Source organism: Macrobrachium nipponense, chromosome 20 (genome assembly GCF_015104395.2).
Source record: "Macrobrachium nipponense isolate FS-2020 chromosome 20, ASM1510439v2, whole genome shotgun sequence".
Classification (NCBI taxonomy): domain Eukaryota; kingdom Metazoa; phylum Arthropoda; class Malacostraca; order Decapoda; family Palaemonidae; genus Macrobrachium; species Macrobrachium nipponense.
Genome location: NC_061089.1, coordinates 9,136,315 through 9,155,575, shown reverse-complemented (window position 1 = coordinate 9,155,575; position 19,261 = coordinate 9,136,315).

The following is a 19,261-nucleotide window of genomic DNA, read 5'->3' as shown; positions in this document are numbered from 1 at the left end:
ACCAATTTTGGACTGCCAAACATACAGACTTTGACATCAAAACAAAAAATATACTCGTTACGTTAAAACTGAGATTGCTTTTTATTTTTCACATCTCTAATGCTGTTGATGGTATAAGAAGCTTTCTAATCATGTTGTGTTTTTCATTTTTTGAAAGGGAAGGGGAGTTAATTTTCCAGGAGCACGTTTAATGCAGTTATTAAACTTGCGTATTAAGTATTAAGTGTTTTTTGCCATTAAACATTATTCTAGATAAAAGTAATTTTTTCTTGTGTTCTAAAACCAATCTAGCAAAGACTAATAATCCAACCAATCTGTTACTAAGAAATAAAGTAAATGAAAAGATATAACAATATTTGCTACGCAGTAATTGTAGTCATCTTCACTGTCACTCACCATCATTTCTGGTGTAGTCTGGTGGCAGAGGGGTGTAGGTGTGTTTTGGGGTACATACAATGTTTTATTAGGTGATTCTGGTTTAAAAACAAACCATACAGAACCCAAATCCGCGTGATGCCACTCTGTCATCCTTGAGCAATTTTTTTTACTGCCAAAATTCAAAAGAAAATCCGGCCGAAGCCGAGATCCACCGAAATTCGATTTTCGCCTATACCTTCGCCAAAAAATGGACATAGAGATCTGATTTTGGTGTCTAAAACATATGTTTTAAGGGTCTGGGAATCCATTAGAACACACAAATAAACTCTATTTGCCTTCTGTGAAAATAGATTTTCACATTTCGACGATAAAAGTGCTCAAAGTGTGATGCCAATGATGGCTGCATAGAGTTTAGACAAATATGGGTTTAGCAAAATGTTTTATTCACACTTATTATCCCACAGTTAAGCTGAAAAACATATATATTCACACGCTACAGTTAACGTGATTAAACAAGTCATAGGGATGAAAGAAAACAACAGCAGTCAAGAAGGAAACGAAACAATCAAATGAACCAAGCAGAGATCCGTTGTATGCAAGACGGAAATTATATGCTAATTTGCCAACATAACCACACAAATCTTGTGACAATCCCAAAATGTCATCATTAGTCTTCATCCGAATCCTCATTTGCCAGGACAGATGATTTATTAGTTTGATCGTTGCCGCAGTCTTCTGCACCGTGTCATCCGCAGAAAACTGAACACGAGAGTCTCGTCTGCAGAACACCTGCACTTGGCTGTTGCGCAAGGCGGCACCTGAATGGCAGCCACTCTGATCATTGTGAGTACCTCATCCGGGGCGCTTGTCACATTCGGAGGGTAAGGGTATTGGCACCAATGTGTTGATGTCTGGTCTGTTGTCCACCCGTGTGTGTGTTGAAATGATGCTGGAGGGTCAACTTCAAGTGCTGCACGCCACACTGCGGCTTGAAAATGGGCTCTGTGGACGTGTTCAGTGAACGTCTCAGTTGTTGGTGGAAGGCTCTTAAGCTGTGGTGCTGCCGTGAGTTTTTTGTTTCCCATCTTTTGTGACCAAATGTCGAAAAGAACTGCTGTCATGTTGTCTCTCTCTTTTGATCCATACAGGCAGCAAGGAATGATGTCGCTTCTGATATGACGTCCGAGAAATCAGAATCAAGGTGACCGAGGTTCTTCAGCTGGTAGCCCATCATCAAGCATTTTACGACCGTGCCTTTGCCTATGCCCCACAGGTAAGAAACAGTATCACACCCTGAGACGACATGTGCAGCCAAGATCTCGGAGACAAAGTCGGCACACTTCTGGACTGTTGCCTTGATATCTACTGATGTTCTGCTATGACAGGTTCCTAACATCACTAGATCACAGGTGAGAGATTCGGACTTGAAGAAATGGAGCAGCAAAACAAAACGTAGTGTCGTCTGAGATGACTCGGATGCTTGAAGCTCCTGTTAGGCTACGTGAACCATTTGCTGGACAATCACAACATCTGCTTCCTCGTGAGTGGTACGAAGGTCATGTCGCAGTGTCACCTTCCCGTTGGACACCTCAATGGGAAGTTGGGTCTTGTCCAGTTACGACAGACGGTTATGGCTAGCAGTTCTGCATGCTCTTGATGTAGGTACAGATTAGCTTGATAAGTTGCAGTTTGTTCTCCGTGACATTGAGGACGACCTTTTGAGCGGGGAGAGGTGTATGAAGGTGGGAATCCAATTTGTGTCGACGGCTTGCCTCCTTCCCGGCAGGTGCTGTGAGTGTTGCGTTCTTTATACTTTTCTCATAGTATCTGTCGAACACCAAGTATGTATTGCATGACTTTCAACCTTTCATTCACGTAGCCAAGCAGTTCAAGATGAAGTCCTCCACTGTTCTCTTGGTTGGCCACCGAATACCCATAACACTGCACAACCGTCAATTATGAATGCATCTGGACTGGATGACAATCGATCGGATACCTCTACATGGAGTTTCTTCTTCAGGACTGACTTTGTCTTCGTGATGTGGCATGTCGCCTGTTTTCCTCAAACATAGATGGAGATGTTGCAGCTTAGCTCAAACTTCATGACATCTTTGAGAATGACGTCCCTCATACATGTTTGAGTGTCTTAGTTTCAGCGACAATGAGCTTTGCCACCTTCGATACTGCTGCATCGTATCGTCTTCATCATTTGCCACAAAGCTTCGAATGCTAGACGATTTACTCCTGAACGAGAGAATACTCGCTACACCCGCACCGGACAGGACCAGAATATCATGTCCAAAATGTTGTGATAGTTTCGACATCAGATTGCAGCGCGTCAGGGACTCTCCTCCGTGAGCATGTATTGTTTCATGCAGTTCTATGGAGTTCCAGATGCGTGTACGGTCTTCATTTAGATCATGTATGATTCCGTTGAAAGCTTCATCTTCAACTTGTACAGCTTATGAGAAGCAAAATGGATGTTGCGAGGACCATGAAAAGTTGACATACAGTCTTTGTGTACTGAGCATCAGCAGCATGTAAGTCGCTGACAGCACCTTTCCACCCTGATGCGTACTTGTTGTGCCCACTCATCATTTCGTGCATCACATGCTTTCAGGATAACATCCTTCAAGGTGTCTTGGTTTATGTCCGCGATCAGCAGTTCGGCATTGAACGACACGGCAACCATCGTTCAGGGTTTTTCGAATCTGTTCTGAAGAACACTGTTCACCACATATTAAACAATGCTCTTTGAATTTGAAGGGTGGTGTGATAGTCGAAACGCCAGAGATCATTTCACATCTGGTTCTTCTGACAATTTCCTCTGTTTTTGTAAGAAGCGTTTTCTGTGAGTCTTTGATGTGTATGTTGAAGCACAGTTTCTATGCACGAACAATGATCTAGATGTATCTTGTAATGTGGATGTCAATGAAGCATGCAGCCCATCACCCCTACGTTGACTAGCAGCTACAATGGAATTGAGTCTGTCGGGTCCCGCAAACTGTTAGAGGTGCTTCACTATCACTACAGTTCATGCAACTTTCCTAAAGGCAATCGGTGTTGGGCTGTGATGAAGAATCCATCTTGTTTGAGAGCCTGAAAAAGAGGATACACCATCACAAAGGAATATATGATAGAAAGCGAGTTTATAGAGTTATGTTATTAGGTTCTGCAATAGTAGAAGCAATATTAGCATGATTTAATAATGTCGAAAAAAAAACCGCCAGGCGGTCAGAGGTACATTGTGTAGGAAATATTTTGAAAAGCAACAGAGACCATGCCATAAGAACAACTATTCTACTATGCGTTCTATGCCAATGACTGTATTGTGCGGTAAAACAAATCATCAGAGGGGAGATAGAGTTTATTTGTGTGTTCTAATGGATTCCCAGACCCTTAAAACATATGTTTAGACACCAAAATAATATATCTATGTCCCATTTTTGGTCGAAGGTATAGGCGAAAATCGAATTTCGGTGATCTCGGCTTCGGCCATTTGAATTTGGCAGTAAAAAAATTGCTCAAGGATGACAGAGTGGCATCACGCGGATTTGGGTTCTGTATGGTTGTTTTACAGAATCACCAATAAAACATTGAATGTACGCCAAAACACCCAGGCAGAAATATCCTCATTCTGCCACCAGACTAGTGTAAATTTAGTATTATTGTTACATAGCTCCTCATTCCCTTTGCATATACATTTCTGTACATGGTAAATTATTTGCTAACCATTTACATGGGGATTACATAGACTTTTTAAACACAGTTACACCTGATTAGATGAAGGATATCATTAGGAGCACAAGACAAATCACAGACACTTGGCAATACGTGTACATTAATTATGTCCCTTCCATGACCAATGGGGGATAGGGGTGTTGGTTTTGCCTCAATATCCTTATTCCATATCATGACCTGATAATTTACTCTCTTAACTACAGGTACTAGAGGATTTTTAGAGGGCGGTAGCTCTTCCCAGGTATTTGTTTCTTTGAAAACATATACCACGAAGTTCTGCTAGTTTATCTATACTTGACCGTGGTTTGTAGACTTGACAAGTAAATTTTTCAAGTTCCTCTAAAACTCCATCAGAGATCTCTTCACTTGTTCCAAGTGTCGCCAATGATTCCAAGTCTTCCATAGTTGCTATATTAAACTGCCTTCCAGTAAGAGAGTTTACCCTTATCAACCAAGGCACCAGTTGTGATGCAGATATTTTCAAAGTGCCCAATGAAGAAAATATATAAGCGTTTGAAATTTCCGTTCTAAAATTTGGATGGCATGAAAAATGACTGAAGATGGTAGTTTTTGGCCATCGTCTTACAGCAAGTACCAGAACATCATTGTCTTTGGGTTGGTGAAGATAAATAGTCTATTTAGCGCCTATTTCTGTAGCATTTGCAACATGAAGAATAATTTTTGTCGACTTCTACTGTGTACTCTTTTAAGAAATCCTAGGTCACAATGGTAGAAGCTATTTCTGTACGCCATGCTACCACAAGGTTTATATTTTTTTGTTTTTCATTTCTGCATGATGGATGACTTGTTTTGAGAAATATAGCTTTAAATATAGGCTGATAATTCATCTTTGTTATGAGGAGTGAGATCAGCAACTTTTTCATAGTCACATTCGTGATGACGGTGCTGTCCATAATTTTGAATTGCACTGGTGCAATACCATGAAGTCTCATTTCTCGTGTAATGCTCTTAATGGAATTTTCCACATAACTATAAAAAATTATATGTAATTCATCATATTTCAGGTATTTACCTAATACTTTGCTAGTAAATGCTTCTGCCAGATCTTTGCAAGTTATTATGTCTTTTGACTTTTGTAGAGATTGAATTTCTTGCCCATCCCATGAACAATTACAACAGAAAAATTTTCGCTAGTGAATTGTTCCTTTGGTTTTTTTTATCTGATGTATTTTCTCTTTATTTTCACCTATTTGATGTTTGGCATTCATACATTAAAGTTTGTGCAATAGTTTGCTTTTTGTTGTAAATGATCGTTTTTAACACCTGTACTGTCAAACATTTTTTTCCCAGTTTTCAACCATTTAATAAAAGATGAAAGTTCTTCTGGTATTGCTTTTGTTATTCCCTTTTTGGTTATTGAACCTGAGAACGTCCAATTCTCACGATCATTTTCCGCAAAATTTTGCAGCTTGATAAATAATTTTAAGGTTATTGTTCATGTTGCAGGTATCTTCGGAATGCAAAATAAATCAAAGCATCACTGACGACTTTCCAGCATGATCCGTGTGGCTTTTTCTTGGACTCTGCAGTCGTAATCACTAAGTCCAAATAAAACAGCTCATTTTCAATGAGTGCCTTTAAGGACTTTATGCAAATCATATCGGGCTCTTTGACACATTTAGAGTGACAAATTTCCAGTCGTTATGACAACTTTCCTGGACAGTAAAGCTTCCAATAAAGAATCAATAAATTTTACCTGACTAGCAGATTCTGCAATACTATTTTTTTTAGATTTCCAATTACATTGCCGACATTTCTACTGAAGCACTCCTTGTGGTATGCGACATCAGGGGCATGGCAGTCTCTTGGGTCAATACATCCACTTAATTTAAGTTTCCATTCTGCATTAGTACCCTGGTTCACACCAGCATGCAACTTTTTACCTACTGATGACGTAGAAACTGTATGTAATGGATGGTTTCTAGTTTTAGGCTTTTTACAAAAGAAACAAGCCGTACTCTGAAGTTCTGAGTGGAGTATGGGCCTTTATTCAAACTCTCTTAGGCAATACTGCTGCCATCCTCTTCATTTACTGTACTTTAAAATTTTGTTTGTCCTGTATTTCTCTCGGAGTTTTTCTAGCATTCCTTTGTAGGTACATTTTTTTTGTAGCAAGAAAAATGCTATTTTTACATTGCTTTTCAGTAAATCTTCGAAAGAGTTGTCCTTCAGATAATTTTCATCATTGCTATCACTTCGAATCTTTATACTACCAACAAGTTTTTCAGCACATTTTAAATTTTCAAACAAGGTTTCTTTTGTTTGAGACTGGCATAGAAAACTTACATTAACATTTAGACCGATTGTAGGCCTCTTTTTTTCTGATAAGGGTACACATGTATCATCCAGATCTTCCATTTCCTTTGAACCAAAATATCCTCATTCACCATTTCAGCTTCCGTAACAAACAAAAAAATGAAGTTTTATTAGAAGGAAAAGTAATTATTTTGTTTGCTATTTCATTAGTGATATCATTATTTATACTGATTCAACTTAAAAATCCTGTAAAAAAAAAAAAAAAAAAAAAAAAAAAAAAAAAAAAAAAAACTTTAAAGCTTTTTATTTCAAAATCCCTTCATTTTACAATATGTAGAAACCTTTTTTGTTGTATATAATTTTCCATTTAGAATGAGCTATAAATAATTGAAATTGGACTACAAATAAGGAATTTAATTTAAATGTAATATTTACGGTAAACAGCCATTTGATGACAACAAATAACAATTATATGCAACAGAATCAAGGGTGCCACCATCATTTTTATTCATCTACAGGTATTTCTTGGCTGAATAAAACTATTACCAAACACATTTCATCACTAAACCTGCCTCATATTTACATACTTCTTCCCTACTTATTATTGAAATAAGGGTCTTGATATAATATTAAAACCTTATTTTAATAAGTATAATACTGAGAAATAGAGTTGGGTAATAGATGAAACATGGCACGTTAATCCCGTAGATTTATTGTTTAAAATCGGAAACTCTTGTCTCGCCTGCAAAGAAAGAGCGACCACTTTTTTCTCCCGGTAACAAAGTCCCGTCAGAGTAGCACATACATGATGTCCGACTTTGTATTCAGACGAGAAACACGCTCACCTCTCATGCAGGTTACTATGCATCACATTTTTAACGAAGAAACGTCATTTACCAACAGCATAGAATAAAAAGTTACAATAACAAGAGACATGACAAAGACTGAAAAAGAATGAGTGACCGCCAGAGCTTTTGGGAACGTCTTAGTCTTTGGTAGACTGGTTTTAGAACACTAGAAAAAAAAAAAAATTACTTCTATCTAAATTAATGTTTAATGGCACAAAACACTTATACTAATAATAGTAAGTTATTACTGCATGACACGTGCACTGAGGAAATTAGCTCCCCTCCCCTTTCAAAAAAAGGAAAAACACAACATGAACTAGAAAGCTTCTTATACTATCAACAGCATTGGCGATGAGAAGAATAAAAAGTAATCTTAGTTTAATCATGTAACGAGTATATTTGTTTTGATGCCAAATTTTGTATGTTTGGAAGTCCAAACTTGTGGACTGGATTTGAATTATTTCACATTACTATGGAAATGAAAACGAATTTATCTCATGTTTGTATAGGATTTTCTGTTATAACCCTTCACAATATTTTAGATTTTTGCTTGGATTATTGACTTTATTTTCCACGTATATCCATAATAGAGGCTTCAGTAAGGTCCATTAGCAACCCTTCAACTTTCCACGGAATGCTCGAGAATATTTACCTAAGCTGTTCCGCTTGCCACCTTCAAATTGATAAGCAAAGAATAAGAAAAATACCATAACAGTGCACCCCACATAGCCATCAAATTTTTCAAATCCATTTCAGCGACTGGATGCACTGTGCCTAGGAAAATATCCGGGGAGGATGTGGCGAAAATAACGCCACCATGCAACAGAATGTCATTTTCACGCAGACAAATATATAAGGACTTTCACTTTGCGTACATATTCCAAAAGGAAAGAAAGTAAAATCCATGGTTATGTATGTGTTTAAGCAGAATTATTATTTCACATCATTAAAAGATAAACGAACGTGAAAAATAGCTTGAATTTTAGCTCATCATACTATTACTGCCGCCTCTTGAAGACTAGATGCAATTACCTATATTTTTTTCAAGAGATTCCAAATGTGGAATTATAAGTGAATTATTTTTCACAAAACATCATGGACAAATTAGAATATCTTCAATCAAGTAAACAACCAGATACTGTACTTTTATGGATGAGAATGACATAATTTCTAGAATACAATGGTGAATATGAACAACAAATAGAGCAAAACGGAAGTGGGCTTGGGAATAAAGCGCGTGGGCGAGTGAGAGACAACTTAAGGAGCTTGGCGAGGGTATTTTGAACATAGGTCAGGAGGCGTTATTTAGTTGAAGACTTCTGGTATCATCGGTAAGATTTATTCTTATTCACCTCCACATATTACTATTAAAGTGCGTGTATGACTGGTGCGTATGAAGAGACTTACGTGTGGCTTGAAACAACAAAGGTGGCCATTTAACGACCCATTTCATTTAGGGGAATGAGTTCCTCGGAAACCGAATTCAACGTTAGGGTGGGCAAATAATCGGGGTTTCCTGCTTAAGAAGAGCAATGGGGGATTTTTATCATTTGCTTAGCACAGATCGACTCTCGCACCGGATTCTGCACTGTGTTTAGGCCTCCATGAAGTGGATTAGTGCCTATGAATTACATTCACCAACTTCCAAAAAGGGAAAGTTGTGTTAAGACTATAAACCAGTCATTTTATAACCAGTTATTACAATATAATATTTAATATTATAATGAATGTGTTAGCAGTAATATAATTGATACCATTTTATAAAATTGCACCGTAGAAAACAAACTAGGAGATATCATTGTTAACAGAAAGCACAGAGTTTTAAGATTATCATTGATTTTTTTTCTAGACTAGTGGTGTTATTAAAACTTGTCATTATTAGTTTCATGGATGACGTCGCTGTTTGTATACAAGTATTAATATTGGTTTTACTGTTCACATTTATGAATCCAGCTGTCTACATAAATTGGATAACAAGTAGCTACCTCAATATAATTAATTTGTGTATACAATGCTATCGTTCGGCAATTCCCGAGTGTTTTTAACTTGTGTTTTTGGATGGACACTGATCATGCTTGTAATGTCTTATCAATACATTTTAGTTTACCTGGCACTCAGTTCTTTCATTTTAAACTTTCCCGTGAATTCAGCTGATAATCGAATGAAGAGCATATTTGTAAGTTTTAGTAAACACACACACACACACACACACACACACACACACACACACATATATATATATATATATATATATATTATATATATATATATATATATATACGTATATATATATATATATATGTGTGTGTGTGTGTGTGTGTGTGTGTGTGTGTGCGTGTAGTAACGCAGATAATCACTTGATGTGACTATCTGCTGAATCCACGGAGAAGTTTGCTATATATTTTATATATATATATATATATATATATATATATATATATATATATATGTATATATGTGTGTGTGTATGTATATTCTACGTGTGCGTGCATGTTTATGAATGTATGTTCCTGTCTGGTTTAAATATTCAGTTTTTTTTTTTTTTTAATCTTGAGTTTTAAAGCCCGACTGCGAACCCTGGAATTCCCCGCAAAGGTGTAGGGAGAGGTTCCATAATTATTCCTGAAATGAAAAGCGTTGCCTGTTTCCCTCACCTTTCCTACAATATCAGGCCGAATGAAGGGCGCCGTTGTGCGAACCCGCGCGAAAGAAATTCCATGATACTATTCACTCACGGAGAATAGATGAAACTGATTTTTGGGAAAGGGTTTCATCTACATGCATGCAAGCGTAGAGGCGAAAACAAAGGAACGAGGGGATGTTTTTCCAGGGCGAGAGATAACGACTGTAATACCGTGGAATATCTTTCGTTGAGATGGAACTATATCTTTAATAACTGCTGTACTTTAAATTTCTTATAGCGCAGTGCTTTATTGGAAAACCGATATAAAGATACATTAAATGATATTATACTTAACACCTTTTAAAAACTAGTGTGAATGTATCTTCACGGTTATCACTCCCTTCCGCTTCCTGAATATAGAGGCTTTAAAAGTTCCCTGGCTAAAGGAAGGTAACTATATTCAGTCTCTGGACATTTCCAGAGCGTTGTTATTTTAAAGATTACAACGTTTCAGTTATGTATTTCCCAGAAAATTAAGAAAAGTGTCGCCAATTATTTCTCAGTCATCAAGAAGAAAATAGAAAGAAGATAACGGCAACAAATAAAGTGGCTGACTTCGCAGAAAGAATGATTTCAGTAAATGAGAATGTAAGGGCTTCTCATAAGCATGTGGTCTGTGTATTTGCGCATTTAAGCACTTAAACACACACTCTGTAGAGTCGAGGTCAGCTTATACTTTTCTTGATAGCTTTATCCTGTATATTAAGCCTATAGAAATAGGTTTACATCCTTCCAGATACGAAGCAGTAACCTTAAAGGTGTAAGTTATTCTAAAAGTATAGTATATTCGATGCTGCAGAGGTATTTTAGCCTAATATTGTTTTATAAAAACGTTACAGTCGTTACGTGTGTTCTAGTGATAAAATACTCTTTAAATTGCCAAGTGTACAAACTTAGCAATTAGCATTCGTGGCGAGACTGGTCAATTTTGATTCTCGGTGCGTAACCTAAATTCGACGAGAACAGAACAGCAGATACAAAATCATGTTACACCTTTTATAGCAGAATGGATGAGTTCTTGTTCCCTCCGTATCCAGTCTACAAAGTACAGGTTTGATTCTTGGCTGAAAGGGGATGCACTCACCATACACAATTCCCTTTAAGGTTAATGTATTCGAAAGGTATTTTTAATTCCATATCGGAGAGATAGGTTTTGACGAATAATGATAAAAATACAATTGCGTTTTTATCAAGTTTTACGTGTAGTAATCTAAATACGAAAGGAACAAATGAAATTAGACTATATGTTCACTATCTTTTGCTTTTATAACTAGTTGCCGTCGATAACCGTAAACCATTTCTTAAAATTATAAGTCAATAACTCCCCTGCTTTTTATTAGAGAATTAGGTAATATAAAAGTTCAACGAACAATGTATAGGGTTTATCATAGAAATATTCCGTCTTCAAGAAAATAATAATCAACATATCTTCAAAAAAATATCAGTCAACTTACTGAAGAAATCTTTTAAGTATGAAGACAATAACAGGCAACATAATTACATAAAAAAGCAATTTGAATACTTGGAAGACATCTTTCAACAAAAATAAAAATAAAAAAATCTACAATATTTCCGTTAGTTATGGTAATTCTATGGCTTGCGATACTTGACAAACATTGTATTGTCGTCTAATCAATATTTCTGCATGGAAAATTCTGTTTTCTTGAAACCAAAGAAGAAATATTTTCCGAAAATACTTAATCAAATACTGTGCGAACTATTGGGAAATAACACAAACACCTTCATTAATGGAGTCGTATGAGGAAATTGTTTCAGTTCAGTGGCAACAATTGTGTGCTTTTGAGCGTGCAGTTATCCAGTTTTTGCAAGATTACCAGAGAATAACTCATGGAAATGTGGCCACACAACTTGATTTCCACTGAAACATTTTAAGCTAACATTCATATCATTTTTTATGAAGCCACGTTGTGCGTTTTATTACGCATGATTAAATTAGGACATACTTTTTTTCAATATCAGAAAATATCTAGATTAAACTCTAAATCAATATTTTGGCTCTGTTGGCCTTGTATGCTAGTAAACTTGGAACATTTCTTAGAAGCAATGCTCCGTTTTCAAATACAATGCTCGAACTAAAATGAAATATCCAGTTACGTTACTCGTGTTCATACTATTTTAGCATTATATTATACGTGAGGATAACCTCACGCGATTACATGTCAACAAACAAAAACAGTGATGTTGCAGTCATAGTATTGACACGAAGTAATTATTTTTAGAATGTAGTGATAGAGTAGTGAACTACATTCTTTACAGATATTTATTGAGAATGCTGAAATAGAAATATTCTTTTTCAAAAGAGATTTTCAAAATCATAATTATTTCATACACTGGTAGAAATGTTAGAAAATTTATTTACATCTAGTGCAATTCGAAAAGTTCAATCACAAAATGATTCCTTCATTTTATCACACTAGAAGTTATACCATTGTAATGTAATTCAACGTGTTTCTCAAGTAATTCATCTTATGAAAAATTATACAAGATTACCGAGGCTAACCATTGAAGCACATCAATTTAATTCGTCATATTAATGGATTGAAAAATCAAGTATAATATCCTCTAGAGTCAAAACTTCGTAAGAATTATAACGTAACAACTTTTTTCTAGTCACAGTACACCTAATTACGTCCTTTTTTTTTTTTTTTTTTTTTTGCTCTACATATGAGTCTCACAAATATTTGTGTGTTATCTCTGGAACATGATACTCATTATATATATATATATATATATATATATATATATATATATATATATATATATATATATATATACATGCATACACACACACATATAATATATCTATATATATATATATATATATATATATATATATATATATATATATATATATATATATATATATATATATATATATATGGAGACAGGCAGACAGAGGTAACTACCATGCACTCTCCTGTAGTGCCAATACAACTGTACATACCAATCTCTCCCCATATTTTGTAGGTGTTTGAGTTGTTATTTTATCTTACATCTGGTGATACTCCTATGGCATCAGCTGCAGGCTGTACTCCTCCAATGGTATTTCTTCCCTTGACACATCTACTGGACACAAGAAGGGTAAGACTCGTGGAGAAAATAAGAGGGACGTTCATTGTAGGTTGAGTTTGCTCGTGAAGTAGTGACCACTGTCCACCTCCTGATTTCCAATGCACTTGATTTTGTGCTGCTGAGGTTCACAGAGAAAACATTCAATGCCACCATCTAGCTCAGCTAATGAATGACCCCATACTGTGCTCATACAGACAGAGGGTTCACATGGAACATGTTGCCACTGTGCAATACCACTGTGTATTGTGCCTATCTACATGCATATGGTCGGGTTAACCCTCAGTTGGTCCCCACTTCATCCGGAACTCTGATGTCTTCATACACATTTCTAAGGTTGTCCATGAGCAACAAAAGGTTCAAGATCAGAAATTTGCCACATCCCAATACTGCTGATTATCGTGGCAAGCTGTGGGAAAGTGACCATGCACACACTAAATACTGCTGATTATAGTGGCAAGCTATGAGCAATTGATCATGCACAAACTTAAGGTTCCTGATGTCCATACGCAGTATAGCACAAATGAGAGTCCATCTGCAGCATTTCCTTTTTCAGTTTTTATTGATCATGTAATAATCTACTGAAATAAGAACCCTTATCTTAAGCAATCAGGAGTCCACCTCAACTTGTTATCCCTATGAAAGTGTATGGGAGCGTAGACCATGATTTTGAGCAGTTATGGGAATAAATTAAATTGCTATTCAGTGATCAATACTACTGTGTTTGATTATTTGATTCCATCAGGGTAGACTGGTGTGTCATCTTTTGTTTAGGGAATCCTAAAGGTAGAGTTACAAGTGTTTTTCCAGCAATCATTTGGCTCCTTTTTGAACTTAAAAATCTCATAGAAGTAATAATCTCACTGATGTAGTGTAAATCTAGCATGTACCCAGGAGGCAAGGCAATTATGCCTACTGCTGTGTCACTGCCTGCTTTTCCTGTCTTGGCTCAGGTTAACAGTCTTTTTTGTGGCTCACAAGATTCCCGGCTCTCTAACATATTTACAAAGATATTTTCCCATGACTGACGTTCCAAGGAATGGTCTAAATGCTCTCCCCTCTTAAAGAATCTCAGGTGAGAGCAGTCTTACTCAATGGAACTGATGGCCTTAGGTTCTTCAATTGTCTTTCTGAAAAATAAAATGGAGGTGGTGGTGAACAAAAGGCATTCTGATAACTGAAACACCTTGATATTCAAGTGGCCTCCTTTAAATCCCTCAGAGTAATGAAGGGATCCACAGCCAAACCTTCAGGGGCAGTCATGCCTGTATCCAGTGTTGGGAATGATCACCCTTCAACAAAACTGAGACAAAGAACCAAGATTTCTTTCTCTATGACTCCCAGGAAGAGAGATATGAGAGAGACTTTGGGATGGGGTTGCTTAGGTTAGCAATACTTCTCTCCAACTACCAAGAATAGGGAGATGCCTGTCATAATATTTAGCAATGTAGCAGAAACAGGAAGCATAGCCCTGTGTGTTTCAGGACAGCTAGAGTACCTTTCAAGAACTGACACCCTACCCTACTCAATTTGCTGGTTCCATTCCTGACTACCCCTATAGAATCTCATGTTCAGGGTCTCTCAGCAAAGGTAGAAGGGACTTTAGAGAAGAATGCAACAAGTTTTAGATGACTATGCTCTGGAATTTTACAGCTATCTGATTGTGCAGATAATTGCTGGCTGGTTTGTCACTAGTTTCTCTCTGTGTACAGTGATTTTTCCTACAGATGCAGTTCAAGAAACATCACCTTCTTTGTAGGGTTCCATCAGAGATGGCAACTTGATTTCAGTGGATCTGAAGGACAAGTATGTCAAGGTGCACATCCATCATTCTTCCATAAAATACCTCTGCTTTATCTGATAGCACCCAGGTGTTTAAATGAGTGTTCTCTCTTCTGTAACCTTGGGAATATTTGTAAGGTATACACTTACTGGATGACTGCTTAGTTCTGGAGTCTTCACAGGCACAGATTTCCTAGCCATGTGTCATGGCCTGGGGATCATTTAAATCGTGAAAAATCAAAATTAATATCTAAACAGCAGGAAAAGTACCTCACTTGCTGATAAATACATCAACAGCAGGAATCTTTCTGTCTGACTCATACATCAGGAAGGTCAGGGAGGTCTCAGCACAGGTCCTGGCATGGCAGGATAACCAGCTCAGCTCTGTCATACTGTCCTCAGTCACCTGTCATTTTTCAAGATGCTCACTCCAAATATGCCCACTTCCATTACAACATACAGCATTGGTCAGTGTAAAGCAATCTTTCATCCCGGTTCATACTCTTGGGGAAGGATGTAAGTGCAAAACTTGCTTGGTAGCTGAACAACATGAACCTCCTTTTAGAAGTTTCTATGAACCCCAGCCCCATTCACCTACAGAAATACTTTTTTTACAGACATTTAAAAAGTAGTGGAGTGCACACCTGTGACATTTGTCCACCTCAAGTGTGTAAACAGAACAGAAGTTTAACCTCATAGGCACGTTATCTTGGAAATACAAGCAACTTTTTTTAATCATAAAAGCATTCTAGCATCAAATGATTGGTCATTTTATCATACTGATGAGCAACAGCTAGATTGTAGCAGCTTATGTCACCAAACAAAGGTGTATATTTTAATATTACCTTCATCGATTGGGAAGGCAGCAGCATGAGTGGACCATTTGCCACATAGCTGAGCTCCCAGCCAGGAATATTACAGCTAGAAGGAATGATTTGATGGACTTGCTCGGCAGCCAATGTATGAGTCAGGAGATATTAGTCCTTAATTTCTTGTATAAGAAAGAATTTATGAGCTTCGGTGATATCCAGTGCTCAACCTGCACAACAACTGTTTATAGTGAAACTCTTGGTGATCTGTTTATCCTGTTCCATACTCTCAGCTGCCTTTGAAAATCCCTTCCAGTAGTCTCTGGAATCTGGACTTTACCACCCTTCCTACTGTCAGTCTGATTACCAAGTGATTAACCATGTGTTTGACACTCTGGGTCTCAGACAACCATGTTAATTCCCCAGTGGGCACAAACTGGGTGGTATCCATTATCTAGCTCTTCTTGTTGAGGCACCTAAAGATTCCCTTTTAGCCTTAACTACCATGTACCAGAGTGTAGGCAATCTTTCCTAGATACTGTTACAGAAAGGATCTTTACCAGACTTACTCATCCACCTTCTTATCTCCTTACACTCTCTTAAGTAAGATCTAATTGAAAGCCATGCACCTCTCTTCCTCAAGCAAGGCATGGAAGAACCCTGAGAGTCGCTGTGCATTAAGATATTACCTTCAAAACTCGATTTACAAGGTACAGCCTAATTGTAGATTGCTGATGAGTTCCACAGCCTTGTATCTTATCAGGGTCTTGGAGGGCTGGAGATTCCACTTGTTCTCTCTCATTTAGCGAGTTTGTGGCAAAATCTTGGTCTCCCTTCGTATTACAATTTGATATCAGGGGCCAGATGTGGAGCTCTGTTGCCCAGTGACAGTCCTGTAGCACTATGCAATAGAAACCTTGAGTATCAGGGTGTCTATAATACAAACAGGCAGATGTTGTATATGTCGCTCTTTCTATCTGGCTTCATGAAGCAGTCAACTGGACTTACAGTTCATTCTATGAAGAAAATTTTCATATAGCCTGGCTGAGAGTTCTTGAAGCCACCATGTCCACTGCCCCATACCTAGTCATTTCAGAGAACCTATTGGAGTACAGATAATCAGAGCAGGTGTCTAGCAGCAATAGACTACCTTTACTTCATTTTCTCCCTGGAGGATCACTCACAAGTCCATGAACCCTTCTCCATGGGACCTGTGGTGGCTTCCCAACGGGGTATTAAGTCTCCAGGCTTCTTTTGGATAAAAAACCATCCAGCCTAAGTCTGACGGTTGAACAGATGAGTGTATATGATAGATGAGCAATGGTACAGGCAGACTTCTGCTCATAAGGTGACTCCCTCTGCACTCACTTGTAATACATGGGAGGGAGGAGTGGTAAAGTTATTATCTGGATCCATTAATTGATGGCTGATCTGGAAGTTAGCTGCCTCAAATATACTATATTATCTTTAGAGCAGCACTTGGCTCTCATAAGTTTTTTTTAGAATTAGAATTTCAGACATATTTCACTCTGGCTCTGGGTTTTATCAATTTTATATCCTTACGTCAGATTGCATAGGAGCCATTCCTATTTAGATTCGCATTGCCAGTAAGTTGAAAGCCTAGCACACAACCAAAGGGGTAACTCTCCTATACTACAAGAATAAGTAATGGTTTGAGTTCCTGTTTTAACAAGACACAACTTCCTAAAGTAATCTGTATTTTTCCAAGTTATAAAATCAAGAGCCTTTTATCATAATCCTACTTAAAAGAAACCACATGGCTCCTGATGCCGAATACTTGATGAAAGCAAGTGAATGGGCGATCACTTACCACGCACCGCCAATTAACTACCCTGTTATTACGTTTTAGTGACTGATTCCAGCTCGTGCTAATGAAATCTACTACATAAGAGCCTCTGGATTGTGAACCTATGAAAAAGCGGTTTGGGAATTCCTATTGTTGTGTACTGCCTTTATTTTGCACGTAAATATTGTGAGTGTTTGAAGCAAGGTAAATAAATACTTTTGTCATTTTTATGAAGCATTATTGTGTTTCTATTCGAGATAAAGTTTAAATATTAGAAACAGTTCGTTGAAGCGCGCGCACACACACACACACACACACACACATATATATATATTATATATATATATATATATATAATATATATATATATATATATATATATGTATATATATATATTACACATATATATATATATATATATATATATATATATATATATATATATATATATTGTAGTTCTTTATTTTCATTACTTGTTTTTGTTTTTAGTATAGTGGGATTGTACTCCAAATATAAAAGGTATATGTTGAGATGGAACATTTTCCTATGCCTATTACTGAATTTGATATGAAAATCTTAGGAAAGTAGGTGAACCAAAAACGCCTAATCACTATCAACTGAAGATACCTCTCAGAAGCTGATTGGTAGTCTAAGTAATAAGGAAGCCAAGATTTGTGTTTGTGGCTCCTTAAAAAATCATGCAATTTTAGCCTAATTCCCTTATAAACTTACACTCTTTTAACCAAGTATCCTGACCTGGTTAATCTAACTTGGCAAGTTATGGTATCACTCTTAAGCACCTAATTTACTGTACAAGCCAAATAGAATTTAGCGTCCAATGTTACTGTCATTCCATCTCTACCTCATTTAGATTTTATAATGTATATTTCTAGTATATGGTTCTAGCAAAATTAAAAACTATACATATATATATATATATATATATATAATATATATATATATATATATATATATATATATATAGAAGTATGTATTTGTGTGTGTGTGTATGTTCCAGCATACTCTGAAATGCATTTAGTCATTTTTGCCAAACTTGATATACCTTCTGGCAAAGAACAGTTTAGGGTAAGACATCACTGGCATCAAAGGAGGCTGTGGTGAAAAGGGCAGGGTAGCATTTAAAAATAACAGAAAACGACATATTAATGTCAAATCCATACTTTTTGAAGTCGCTGAGATGAATAGTGAGACTTCTGATGTCATTTAAATTAAAGTTCAGCCCTGATAGAGTGGGGGGTTGAGAAGGGGGAGGGAACCTGTTACATGTCAAAATAACCTAGAACAACATATATTACTGTCTAATCCATAGATTTTGATGTAACTGTGGTGTATAGTGACACTCCTGATGCCCTTTAAGTCCAAGTTCAGCCCCAATAGGAAGGTGGGGATGGGAAAGGGGGGGGGGGGGGGGGGGGGGGGGGGACATGGAAAAATAACCAAAAGCGAGAGATATTAGTGTCTAATCCATAGTTTAGAAAGTTGCTGAGATGAATAGTAATACTCCTGATGCCCTTTAGGTCGAGGTTCAGCCCCAGTAAGAAGGGGGATTGCCCTGTTGACAAGTGGTGGGAAGGGGATGGCGTAAAAATAACCAAAATCAACAAATATTAGTGTCTAATTCATAGTTTTTGAGGTCGCTGGAATGAATAGTGACACTCGTAATACCCTTTAAGACAGAGTTCAGGTTGCTAGGATAAATAATGACACTCCCTATGCCTTTAAGTCCAAGTTCACCCCTGATAAGAAAGGGTGGGGAGTGGTGTGATAAGGAGGGAAAATGAATTGTATAAAATTACCAATATTTTTGTCTAATGCGGGGGTTTTC